The following is a 12037-nucleotide window of genomic DNA, read 5'->3' as shown; positions in this document are numbered from 1 at the left end:
GGCCTGGAAGAGGGGCAACCGGGACAGAATCCGGCGCCCCAACCGGGACTAGAACCCGGTGTGCCGGCGCCGCAAGGTGGAGGATTAGCCTATTGAGCCACGGCGCCGGCTCACTGAATTTCTTAGGCATTTAAGCTCCAACTACTGAAAATACATTCATTTTATAATCACAACTATATACCTACTTTTTTGTTTTACTGTTATTTGGACAACTTTCTTCCCCATAATTTATGTCCACTGTAAAAAGATATTTATTGGAAAAATTAAAATATCTTTAATAATACTATTATGTTTATTGTTCATACTTTCAATATCTTTGTAAGAAGTGGAGCCCAAGAAAGGTTATAACTAGAAACAGTATAGGTAGCTAGAGTGTGAATTTACTTTTCATTGCAGGTGACAGTATTGCTATTCTGAAAAACAGGATTCTCACTGCTTTATCTATAGAAATATGGTAGATATGTAGAATGACATTCCACATAATGCAAATCATTTATTTCCTTTTACAGAAATGTGAAGGGGCCTTGGACTTTCATATATTAGCTACACAACTAATCCACTACTCAGGATATTGTGCAAAGATATATTGGTTGTCTCTCGGGGCAGGCACATATGGGGTTCTTATATGATAAGATAACTTCTGATAAGAAGTTATTCTTTTGAAGTATGTAGTTTTCTTTCTTGTAATGTTGTGACAGCACACAAATATCCATATCATATAGAGCATTTATTCTTAGATATAATTTGACCTTTCAAAATATGTAAAACTATGTCCATATCATATATTCTGTATAATATTTCAACTAATTCATAGTGTTTTAAACTTACAAATTGCTTTTCCATATTCTATATGATAATTTCAAGATGTGGATAGACAGGAAACCTCAGTGTGTAGATAAACTCTGAATTAATTACATAACTAATAACATGACCGAATTCAAACATACCATAGTTCTTATCGTGTGCTGTTTCTCAATTGTAAGCTACAAGTGTATGCATTGGAATTTGATGAAGAAATGGAAAATGAACAGGAACAACACCTAGAATCCGTGGAGACTTAAAATAGCTATGTGTAAAGAAGTTAAAATCTATCACTGCTTCTGAGACTAAAGAGTTAAGAGCAAATCTCTCTCCTTCCCCCAGTTACCAATCATACACAGACCTAAACATGTGGTGATGATCTAAAGAGAAAAAGACAATAGAAGCATGTTCAGCAGCATGTAACTATAAAAATAAAATTTTACCATAGTTATGATTTAAAATAGATTATAAAGTGGATATGGTTCCATAGAGGTTCTATGAGGATTAGCATAAGTAATACATATCAACTTCTGCTTATTCTCTCTGACTCATATTAAATACTGAAACATATTATATTTCATCATCATTAGCATCATTACCATCTCCATCACTGGTATTATCACCTTTTTTACCAGAAGGTTTTAATTTTTTTTTTTTTTTTGACAGGCAGTGGACAGTGAGAGAGAGAAACAGAGAGAAAGGTCTTCCTTTGCCGTTGGTTCACCCTCCAATGGCCGCCGCGGCCGGCGCGCTGCGGCCGGCGCACCGCGCTGATCTGATGGCAGGAGCCAGGAGCCAGGTGCTTTTCCTGGTCTCCCATGGGGTGCAGGGCCCAAACACTTGGGCCATCCTCCACTGCACTCCCTGGCCACAGCAGAGAGCTAGCCTGGAAGAGGGGCAACCGGGACAGAATCCGGCGCCCCGACCGGGACTAGAACCCGGTGTGCCGGCGGCGCTAGGCGGAGGATTAGCCTAGTGAGCCGCGGCGCCGGCCCAAAGGTTTTAAATTTTGAAGCATGAGAATTTAGACATGCTATTATTTTTAAAGATTTATTCTGGATCAGAAATATTCACTTAGGATTAAAAGACATAATGATTCCCTACTGTTTAGTATACTCGGAAATGCAAAATCAGGGTCTGAGAGAATGAAAACATAAAGGACAAGAGTAAGGTTATAGGCTCCGTAGTAATTCAAAAAGGTAGAACCTGATGAGACTTATGGAATAATTCCAGTTTGCCCAAACAGCAAATACCCTGGTTGAATGTTACTATGTTTACCAGCATAAAGGCAGAATGATGGTTTTAGGAATGAGAAGTGCTGGTTGCTTTCTCCATGCTGAATATATTACCAATTCTCATCTAACTGCATCTCTTATGTCTACTGAAAACGGAAAAGTTTTCAAATGGAGTTATAGGTGTTCTTTAGCTTATGATCAGGTTGTATCCTGATAATCCTATCTTTAGCTGAAAATATTATCAGATTTAAAGTGGATTTTCCACACCTAACCAATTGAACATCCTAGCTTAACAACACAATACACTGCAGGGTAGAGATTATCTTTTCCTGTGACCCAGGAACTTAATGGCAACTGTGGTTCCCAGTGAGACAATATCCTATTCTGTACCACTAGCCAAGACAAGAGCAAAATTCAAAAAATAGTTAAGTCAAACCCTAAATTTGTGTTCATGTCGACATTTAATAGCATTTCCTTCACAATAGAAAAGTGCAGATGAGATGGCCTCTCCTCCAGGTTGGCCTTATGTCTAGTCATTATACTGCTTTTCTGATTGGTATGACCTAAGTATCACGGTCATGGCCCCAAGTCTGAAAAGATTTTCTCTGCTATATGCCTACAGTCTTATTATTAATGTTTTATTTATCTATGTTGTGTTGCCCTCTCCCAACCGACTGTATAGAATGCAAATTACAATGAAACTAATATCATATCAAATAAGTATGAACAAAGTTATTGATCAATTTCCTTTAAAAGAAAGTATACTTGGTGCCTAGGATAAAAGGAAGACTTTGATTTGGGGTAAAAGGTTTTAAAAGGAATATTAATGTAATATTCATTACATTACATGAATATTACATTAATATTAATGTAACCCTGAGATGAGAGCAAAAATAAGAAAAAAAATAAGATAGCACCATAATCTTGATGCTTCATGTAATGCTCAGTTTTTGTTTTTTACACCCCTGGGTATCATGGCCTTATTTAATTCCTTAATGCTGCAGATCCATTTCAGAGTCCAGTGAATAAATGTCACACTCTGCTTTCTGGTATAGAACTGATTCCAGTGCCTTCCGAAGAGAGAGCAATCAGTTAGCTCCCAGCACTTATAGGAATGAAGTATGTATTAATGAATATTAAATAATAAGATAAATTGGTAAGCACTGGATTGTTTTGATTCATGTAAGCTATAACATTTATATATATATATTCGTATGTTTCTATTTAAGGGTGCATGAATCAGAATGCATAGGAATGCTTATAATTTATCTTGATTCTTAATATTATTAATGTGTAATGCTAATAAATTTTAGTGCATAAATTTGAAAATTTTATTATACGTTTTATACTGATGGTGAGTAAATATTAGGAACAAAAGGAACAAAGTGATAAATGTCTTTCCTGCTATACACTAAAGCTTATTTTCTCATATAATAACATTGCAGTATCAAAGCAGTTTTTAAATTCTCTTTTCTTTTCATTCCTCACTGTCTTTCTGTTGGACTCATTGCAGAAATGCTGATATTTCAATCATATGGGCAAATATCTGAGTGGTGAATTCATCTAGACCTTGAAATTATTGGAGAAGCACTCTATACTTTTGCAATTGGTTCTTGCAAAAAGAAACAAAAAGCAAATCATGCAGGAGATAGGACCATTATCCTATTCTTGTGTCTTGTTTTCCATTTTCTCCCAATCTTCCATTTACCTATTCCTACTGTATCCAAGACTTAAAGTAAATCTAAAGAAATTATTGCCAGTGTGGGACAAATGACAAAGAAAAGAACCAAAGACATTTAAATTTTATTCAGGGACAAAAAAAAAACAAAGGAAGCTGGAAAGAGTTTAAGTGCATCTTGTTTGTGGGTCTGTGTTTGGAACATAGGTCCCTCTGATGCATGGGGCTAAAGGATGTTTCAAGATTAGAGATGCCATATTGAGGCAGTGTGACGATAGTACTCTACTCCTGTGTCATAAACAGAAGTTGGCTTTCTACTCTTATTAAAAATGAGAAAATAAGTGTTCAGAGAGGGTAAGGGCTTTAGTAAGTATGTGAAATAAGGTACACTATTCTCAGATCTGCTTTCCTGTTTGTGGAGTAGGTTTGTGGACAAATGGACATCATAGCTTGAAATAAAGGTAATATTTTTAAGATAAATACAAAGAAGATAAAGCTGTTCAGTATTCAAATGTGAAAATGGAATATATTTAATTACAGATATATTTAAATTAAATTTTATATTGTAATTTCCTGCTACCTATAGGGACATATGCTTATATCACTCATAACTTTATCAGTATATGCTAATTCACTGATCAATTCAATCATTGTTTCAATCATTTCATTATATATGAGTCATAGAACAGTATACATGGTGCCCACTCTTATTCAAGTAACAGAACAAACACAATAACATCAACAAACTACATCCTGTTCAAGCCAGCAAACACTGTCAGATGCATTGTTGCTTGGGATTCTGACAACTAGTTTCAAAGGAGTGACTTGATCAGCATAGCCCTGACTGTTAATGAACAACTTAATACATTATCACCTACTCTTTCTATAACAATAGCTGTAATATTCTCTGTAGACCAAGAAAAAACACAGAATGAGGACTAAACCACATTGAATCATCCTTTGATCTTTCTAAGCTAAATCCTAAATAACTTTGTATAATTTTACTTTGAGTGATTAATTGATATCATAAGTTTACCCTCAAATGATGAAGAAGTATATAAAGCTGATGGGCAATGAACTTCTGATAGCTAAGATGTTCAAATCATGTGCACATTTGTAAATTTTAACTCTGATACCATTATAGAGGAAGAATAGTTTGGGGACCAGTATGATTTTTGTAAGGAAACACTGTTTCAGTTGCTAATGCATTTTAAATTTCAAAGATTGATTCGTATTTTTACAGATATTTGTTGGAACACACACACACACACACACACACACACACCTACACACAAACACCAAGCATAAGTTTACACAATGTAAATTGCATCTACATGCAATATTATAATGCACAGTAGAATCCATAGCCCTTTTGGTTCTTATAGAAATGCCTCAGCATTCATTTGCTAACTGGAATCCTCTAGAGGGTGACAAAAGATGAGATGTGTAGCTATTCTCAATTTGAACATATGGCTTGGCATTGCTTAGAGTGACCTTGTGTTACCTCTTAGCCAGCTTTGCCTGGCCAGCCAGCCATTCTTGACTTCACTATGGTCATCAGGGCCTAATACCTCCTTAATGATAACCTTGTCTCATTCCTGGCAAGTTAATGGTCTTAGCTCAGGAGACAGCTTCACATCTTGGCTGAAATGCAAGCTCCCTTAGCTTAAAAGATTAATCAGAAGCCTGCAGCTAATAATAGACTGCCCTTCCCACTCCCAATTTCAGTGCCTGATGACTGGAACAGGTTGATAAGTGTTATTATTGAGTCATAGACTTGGAATCATCCTCAAAAGGTCATTTAGTCAATCCCCTGTTCTCCAGAATGGCTATATATGAGCCATATCAATAACTGACCATTCACTTACAGTTGATTTTAAAATGCCTCCACATCCTGGCTAGTTACTCCTGGATTCCTCTTGCCAGAAGTCAAAGAAGGAAAAGAGACATGATTATAAGTGTATAAATGATATCAACACCTAGGTATTTTTTTCTTTCTTTGTGGGCATTGATACCACAAAATGGGTACCTGTTGGTACTGACTGCAGGAGACATACAGGTAAATCCATTTAAGGGCAAATACCAATACTCTAGGAATAGAATCTTGAGCTTTGAGAGCTACAAAGGGAAGCTTATCCACCCCCTCCAATTTATAGATAAACACAGAAAAGTAGACATAGATCCATGATCTCACAGATTGTAAATTTTAATTTGTAATTTTGAAATTTCATAGGATGGCATCTATGCATAAGAATGATTATGTATTTAAAGTTAAAGTTTTTAATTTTAATTTTGAATAAAATTAACCAACAAATTGTATTGAGTTTTTTTAATCAGGAGATAATGCCAGTTGCTTCTCTAACATCTATTCCATGTTGTTTCAGAAAAATGGTAGACAACCAAACAGTCCCATGGGTGTGACAAAATAGTGGTCACTTGTCTTCCATTTTCATTCATGTACTTTTATTACCCATTCATGTGGAGGGCAAAAGTAGCGGTAGTGTTTTGATGGCTTGGAGATACCTTCTACTTCATTTGTGTATAAAATTGGAAAGACAGCAAATAAGTATTTATTTGGTTGTGACTACAAAAAATAGTTTCTTATGAAAATATACATTATTTTAATTAAATATCCCCATAAAGGAAAGATTAAATTGCTTCAGAACATTCTCAGATTTTTTAAATCTCTTGAAAAAATGCTTTATTTCAAAAATTTATTTGAAAGAGAGAGAGAGAGAGAGAGAGAGAGAGAGAATATCTTCTATCTGTTGCTTCACTCCCCAGATTGCTGTAACAGCCTGGGTTGGGCCTGGCTAAAGCCAAGAGCTGGTAACTCCAACTGGGTTTCCCACGTAGGTTACAGGGACCCAGCTACTTGGGCTGTCTTCTGTAGCCTTACCAAATTAGTAGGAAGCTGTTTTTAAAATAGCCAAAAGTCTTTTAAAAATGGAATGGGACACACAGACAAATATACATGAAAGAATGTGAAGTGACAGAGAGAAGAGAAAAAGAGAACTGAAGCAGTTCCTTTCCTCACCATCCTTAGAAGGAATCGATCCTGCCAATGTCTTGATTTTGTATTTCTCATCTGACAATAAACTTCTTTTTACTATTATCTAATTTATGCTATTTTAATCTAACACAATATTCTTAATTATATTTGAGAAAAGTATTTCAGGTGGGGTAAAAGTGTCAACAGATACTCAGGAAGATTTTTTTTTCTATTCTCAGTAATTTCCCTGCTTTACGTCTTTATCTCTGTCTTTAAGCAGGAAGGTAGGATCAGAAATCCTAAATGACAGTCATGCATCTAGCAATATTGCACATTATATATTCCTAAACTGAGACTAGCATTAGAACTATATTCATAGATCCATGCTTACCATACTTGAGTATTACTCATTCTTTTAACTTATGACAGATACTTCCACAACAAGGGATGAAGCAGAGTCTGAGAGAATGTAGGAGAAAGGACAGAATGTGTCTTATGCCTTAAAGAATGGAAATATGATCAGAGAAAATCCCATCATTGGTAGGACAGTTGAATTTTCCTCTTTGTGTCTTACCATAATATTAGACTTGAAAATGTTACTATGAGGTTGCCATTTCAAATTGTGACACATAATTATATATTGAGTTTATATAATTCATAATTTAAAAATAGGAATGAAAAATTTTTATTGTTCTAGATTGATCCCAGAAAGGCTTGCCTGTTAAGACTGAAGCAATATCTATATTCAACTATTAACCAAATATTGGTCCTTTAAGAAAAGAAAATCTGTGATTGAATTCTAGCATCTCTTTTTTTTTTTTAAGATTTATTTATTTACTTGAAAGTCAGAGTTACACAGAAAGAGAAGGAGAGGCAGAGAGAGAGAGAGAGAGAGAGAGAGAGAGAGAGATCTTCCATCCACTGGTTCACTCCCCAGATGGCTGCAACAGCCAAAGATGAGCCGATCTGCAACCAGGAGTCAGGAGCTTCTTCCTGGTATCCCACATGTGTGCAGGGGCCCAAGGACTTAGGCCATCCTCCACTGCTTTCCCAAGCCATAGCAGAGAACTGGATCGGAAGGGGAGCAACTGGGACATGAACCAGCACCCATATGGGATGCCAGTACTGCAGGTACGCCACAGCGCTGGCTCCAAATTCTAGCATTTCAACCATATCATGACGTATGTGTTGGACTCCACAGAATTCTCTGATACGAAGAATATTATGTGCCTAATTTCTAAAGACACTGGGGAAATGAGGTCAGGGAATGGGGAGGGGTCATGCAGAGGGAAAATCTCATTCTCATTCTGTTCACCTAGAGGGTCTCTGGAGTCTAAGTTATGCCACATAGTATGTCCTCAGTAAAGGCAGAGGACAGGGGCTTCCATAACCCAGCACTAGTCAGCTATTGGCAAAGGGCCTTGGAGGCTTGCAAGTAATATGGCTCCCTCACATCAGAAGCATCATTGCAAGGATAACCACAGGTAGGGGACTCTAGGAACAAAGCAATTCATGGTGCACTGTGTGCTCAAAGAAATGGAAAAAACAATGCCTATAATATTTACTGAGATGATCTACACTGCTAAGGATATTTCTAACCAATTCTTGTAGAGATAAATAGTGACACTGTAGAGGTGGGCATCTGATCTAGCGGTTTAGTCTCTGCTTAGAGTGCTTAGGTCCCAAATCAGAGTAACTGGGTTCAATCCTTGCTTCTGGCTTCTTATTTCAGCTTCATATTAATGCAGACTATAGAAGACAAATAATGGTACAACTAATCACGTGCAGGCAGTCCACCTGGAAGACCTGGATTGAGCTTCTGGCCCCTGGATTTGCCCTCCTCCCCTATTGGAATGAACCAGTGGAAGGGGACTCTATCTCTCAGTCTCAAATAATATAGATATAGATATAAAATGAACTTTTAAGGTAAAAAATAGTGACCTTGCACTGATCTGTTTTACGTATATAAACAAAATACTTGAGACTGAACACTTTATACAGAAAAGAAGTCCATTTAGTTCACAACTTTGGAGGTTGAATGCTCAACTTTGTGTGGGCCTCATCTGGTCAGCCTCTGGCAAGGACCTCCTTGGCTAAATAGTAACATAGTAGAGAGATATGAAAGGAATTGGTCATGTACAGAAAACATAAAATACAGAGTGCGACCTCACTTTACAAAAACCCGCTGCTGTGAAAACTGACTCCATGAGATGAGAATTAATCCCTCTGGACGATGTATTGCGAATGACCTAACTATTTCTACACAGGACAATCCTCTTAAGGTGCCATCAGCTCTCAATATCAACACACTGGGGACCTAGGGTCCAGCACAAGGTTCCTTAGAAGACTCACTGAAGGCGCATCCAAACCATAGCAGATAATTAGGAAACAATGGAGATCCTCATCCAAAAATTCCATAGGCAATTTCCTTGTTTACTTTGTATAATAATTCTATAAATGTTTATGTTGCTTTCAGTTCTGTGCCATTACTTATCATGCATAATAAATAAGTAAAATATGTTTACCACTTTAAGGATAACCAGACAAAATTCTTATGTACTTCCAACAGAAATAAAAAATTAGAACACGACTAATATATAGATATCACTCTCTGACCTTCTCTGATCTCATTCTGTTCCTTCTTTTTTTTTTTATTTTAAGATTTATTTTATTTATTTTGAAAGACAGAGAGGTCTACCATCCACCGGATCACTCCCCAGATGGCCGCAACTGCCGAAACTGCGCCTATCTGAAGCCAGGAGCCAGGAGCTTCTTCTGGGTCTCCCACGTCGATGTAGGGGCCCAAGAACTTGGGCCATCTTTTACTGCTTTCCCAGGCCACAGCAGAGAGCTGGATCAGAAGAGGAGCAGCCAGGACTAGAACCGGTGCCCATATGGGATGCTGGCACTTCAGACCAGGGCTTTAGCCTGCTGCGCCACAGTGTTGGCCGCTCTGTTCCTTCTTCAGGAGGAAACTTGTTAGCCTTTATTGGCTATATATAATCCTATTTTTAAAAATATTTTCATCTTTTTTGATTCCAAAATGGTGCATTGTTTCATTTGACCTCCTTTGGACCATGGTATCTTTTTAATTTTACAATATATGTCATCCCAGAGCATGCTTCTTTGTTCTGTATTGTATTTTTAAATCCACTTACACTAACAATTGTAACTATGTTTCATTCTATTTGATGTGCATGTGAGTTGTTGAGTTGTTCCAGCTTTTGCATTACAAGCAATGTCTTTGTTCTAAATGTCCCCGCACATTTTTCAGGGTGAACCTGTGCCAGAAAAACACCCTTGTGACCTTGAGGGGTTCCATCGGTTCATATCCTTGCGCATATTTGGTATCAACAGACTTTATCTTTGTAACTAATCTAGTGTGTTTAAATCTCCATTTTTTGATACTAATTTGGTGGTGCATATTTTTTATATACTTTTCACCCTTTAGATTCTACTTTCTTTGAAGTACCCGTTCAAATCCAGTGATAATTTCTATTGAGTTGTTTACCACAACTTTTTCATTTGTTCAAATAGTTACATACAGTCAATTTTATGTAACATATCTTCTCCAGTGAGAAACATATTTGCTCCCCCTTTCTGTGATATTTTTGTTGTTTTAATATATCTTTTCTCGAACGTTCCCTGTTTGAGTAATTCCAATAAATAATTATTTTTTCCTGTGCTCATAGACATAGTTGCTATGTCACAACTCTAAAAACATTGATTTCATCATTCACCATAAGCTCTTCAGTCCAACTATAAATAACTTTTGTTAAATAACTCTTTTTAAACAATTTAACTTCATTGAGTTTTCACAATTATATCACATATAAAGATCTCTATTATATAAAATTTCACAAACTGAAGCTATATTTTAAAACACCCTATCCTTCCAGAATCATGAATTGTACATCTATTATTTCTCCTGCTATCCAGTTTCTCTACTTACCTTAAAAGAAGAACTAAACTGCCAATGCTTGTCTATATTTTGTATATTTAGTAAGTTAGGCAGTTGGTTAATAATTTTCTCCTTTATCCAGAGAGATTTCATTAGTTACATTCTTCTAAAAGAGAAATTGAGTTTTCTATAAGATGAAGGAGAATTAGAAGTGCGGGTAGTTATTAAGAGCATTACAAAGTCTAATGCATATCTTCATAGAGATGACTGAGTTTCATATGCAATTTTATCTATTCTTTTACTTGTAAATATATACAATACATATAATCACCAAAGGAGAAAGATATTATGTTTTGATATTATATATTTTCAAGAATCAAAAGGATGTAGGCTAAGAATTGGGAAATGATTCTCCTCCTTTCCTTCTGAGCTTATATTTACTGATTGCTATCACACACACTGACTGATTGCAGTATTGCTTGTCCTTTCGGAAACTGATAGAGTATTAGTAGATTTTGTCCCCAGTCATGTATATGAGGTACACAATCAATGAATTAATTTTTAGGAATGTAAACAATGTCAAATGTTTACCCCTTCAAAGTATGAAATGTGTAATGAATAAGTAGATGAATGAATGAAAGGATAAATGCTGTGTAACTACATAAAAGTGGGTCAGTAGTTTATGAATTAAATTATGATATGAACAAAGATGAAGTACCTGCTACAAATAAACCTTATCACTCCTACTAAATATTCAAGCAACCAAGCTTTGCTTTTCAGAGCTCCTCTTATAATTTTTTTTTGCTAAATGTTTAATTTTTTAAAAGAATTTATAGTGATTCTTGAAATCTTGCACAGGGATTTCACTTTGTCAGAGAGAAAAGAAATAAAATATTTCATGGCAGGTTGGAAAAGAGAGCATCCTGTTCATTTCTTGTTGTCTCTTTAGGTTCCAGAGTATCAAAATGCTTATCATTATTATTACTTGTCTCATCTATTGTATGCTTATCAAACTAGGTTTCTCTGTCACAGCTGGAACACTCAGGAGTTCCTTTGTTGGTTATAATAAATAAATACTCAATTGTGATAATGTCCTCAGGGAAAATTCATTAAAAAAAGAAATGAAAATGCTGAGAAATAAATAGTTATTGTGATTGCGCTTGTTTTGATATAATATGCAAAAATGTAATTTGGTTCCATAATGTTTGGAATACACTGAAAAATGTAAGATGGAGAAATGGAAAATATGTTAACATTTATTATGTTATTTCAATTATCATTTTATTTCTGAGGATGGGAGAGTTTAGATTCAAAACACTGTTTTGGAGTAAAATGTGAATTTAGCTAAAAGGAAAAAGAGCTAAGTATATAAATAGGAATATTAAGTGATAAATATATTGGCTCATATCTAACATTTTTTGACAGGTGCT

This window comes from Oryctolagus cuniculus, chromosome 10 (assembly GCF_051225735.1).
Source record: "Oryctolagus cuniculus isolate XC-2025 breed Fujian yellow rabbit chromosome 10, ASM5122573v1, whole genome shotgun sequence".
Classification (NCBI taxonomy): domain Eukaryota; kingdom Metazoa; phylum Chordata; class Mammalia; order Lagomorpha; family Leporidae; genus Oryctolagus; species Oryctolagus cuniculus.
This window is presented reverse-complemented; position numbering follows the sequence as displayed.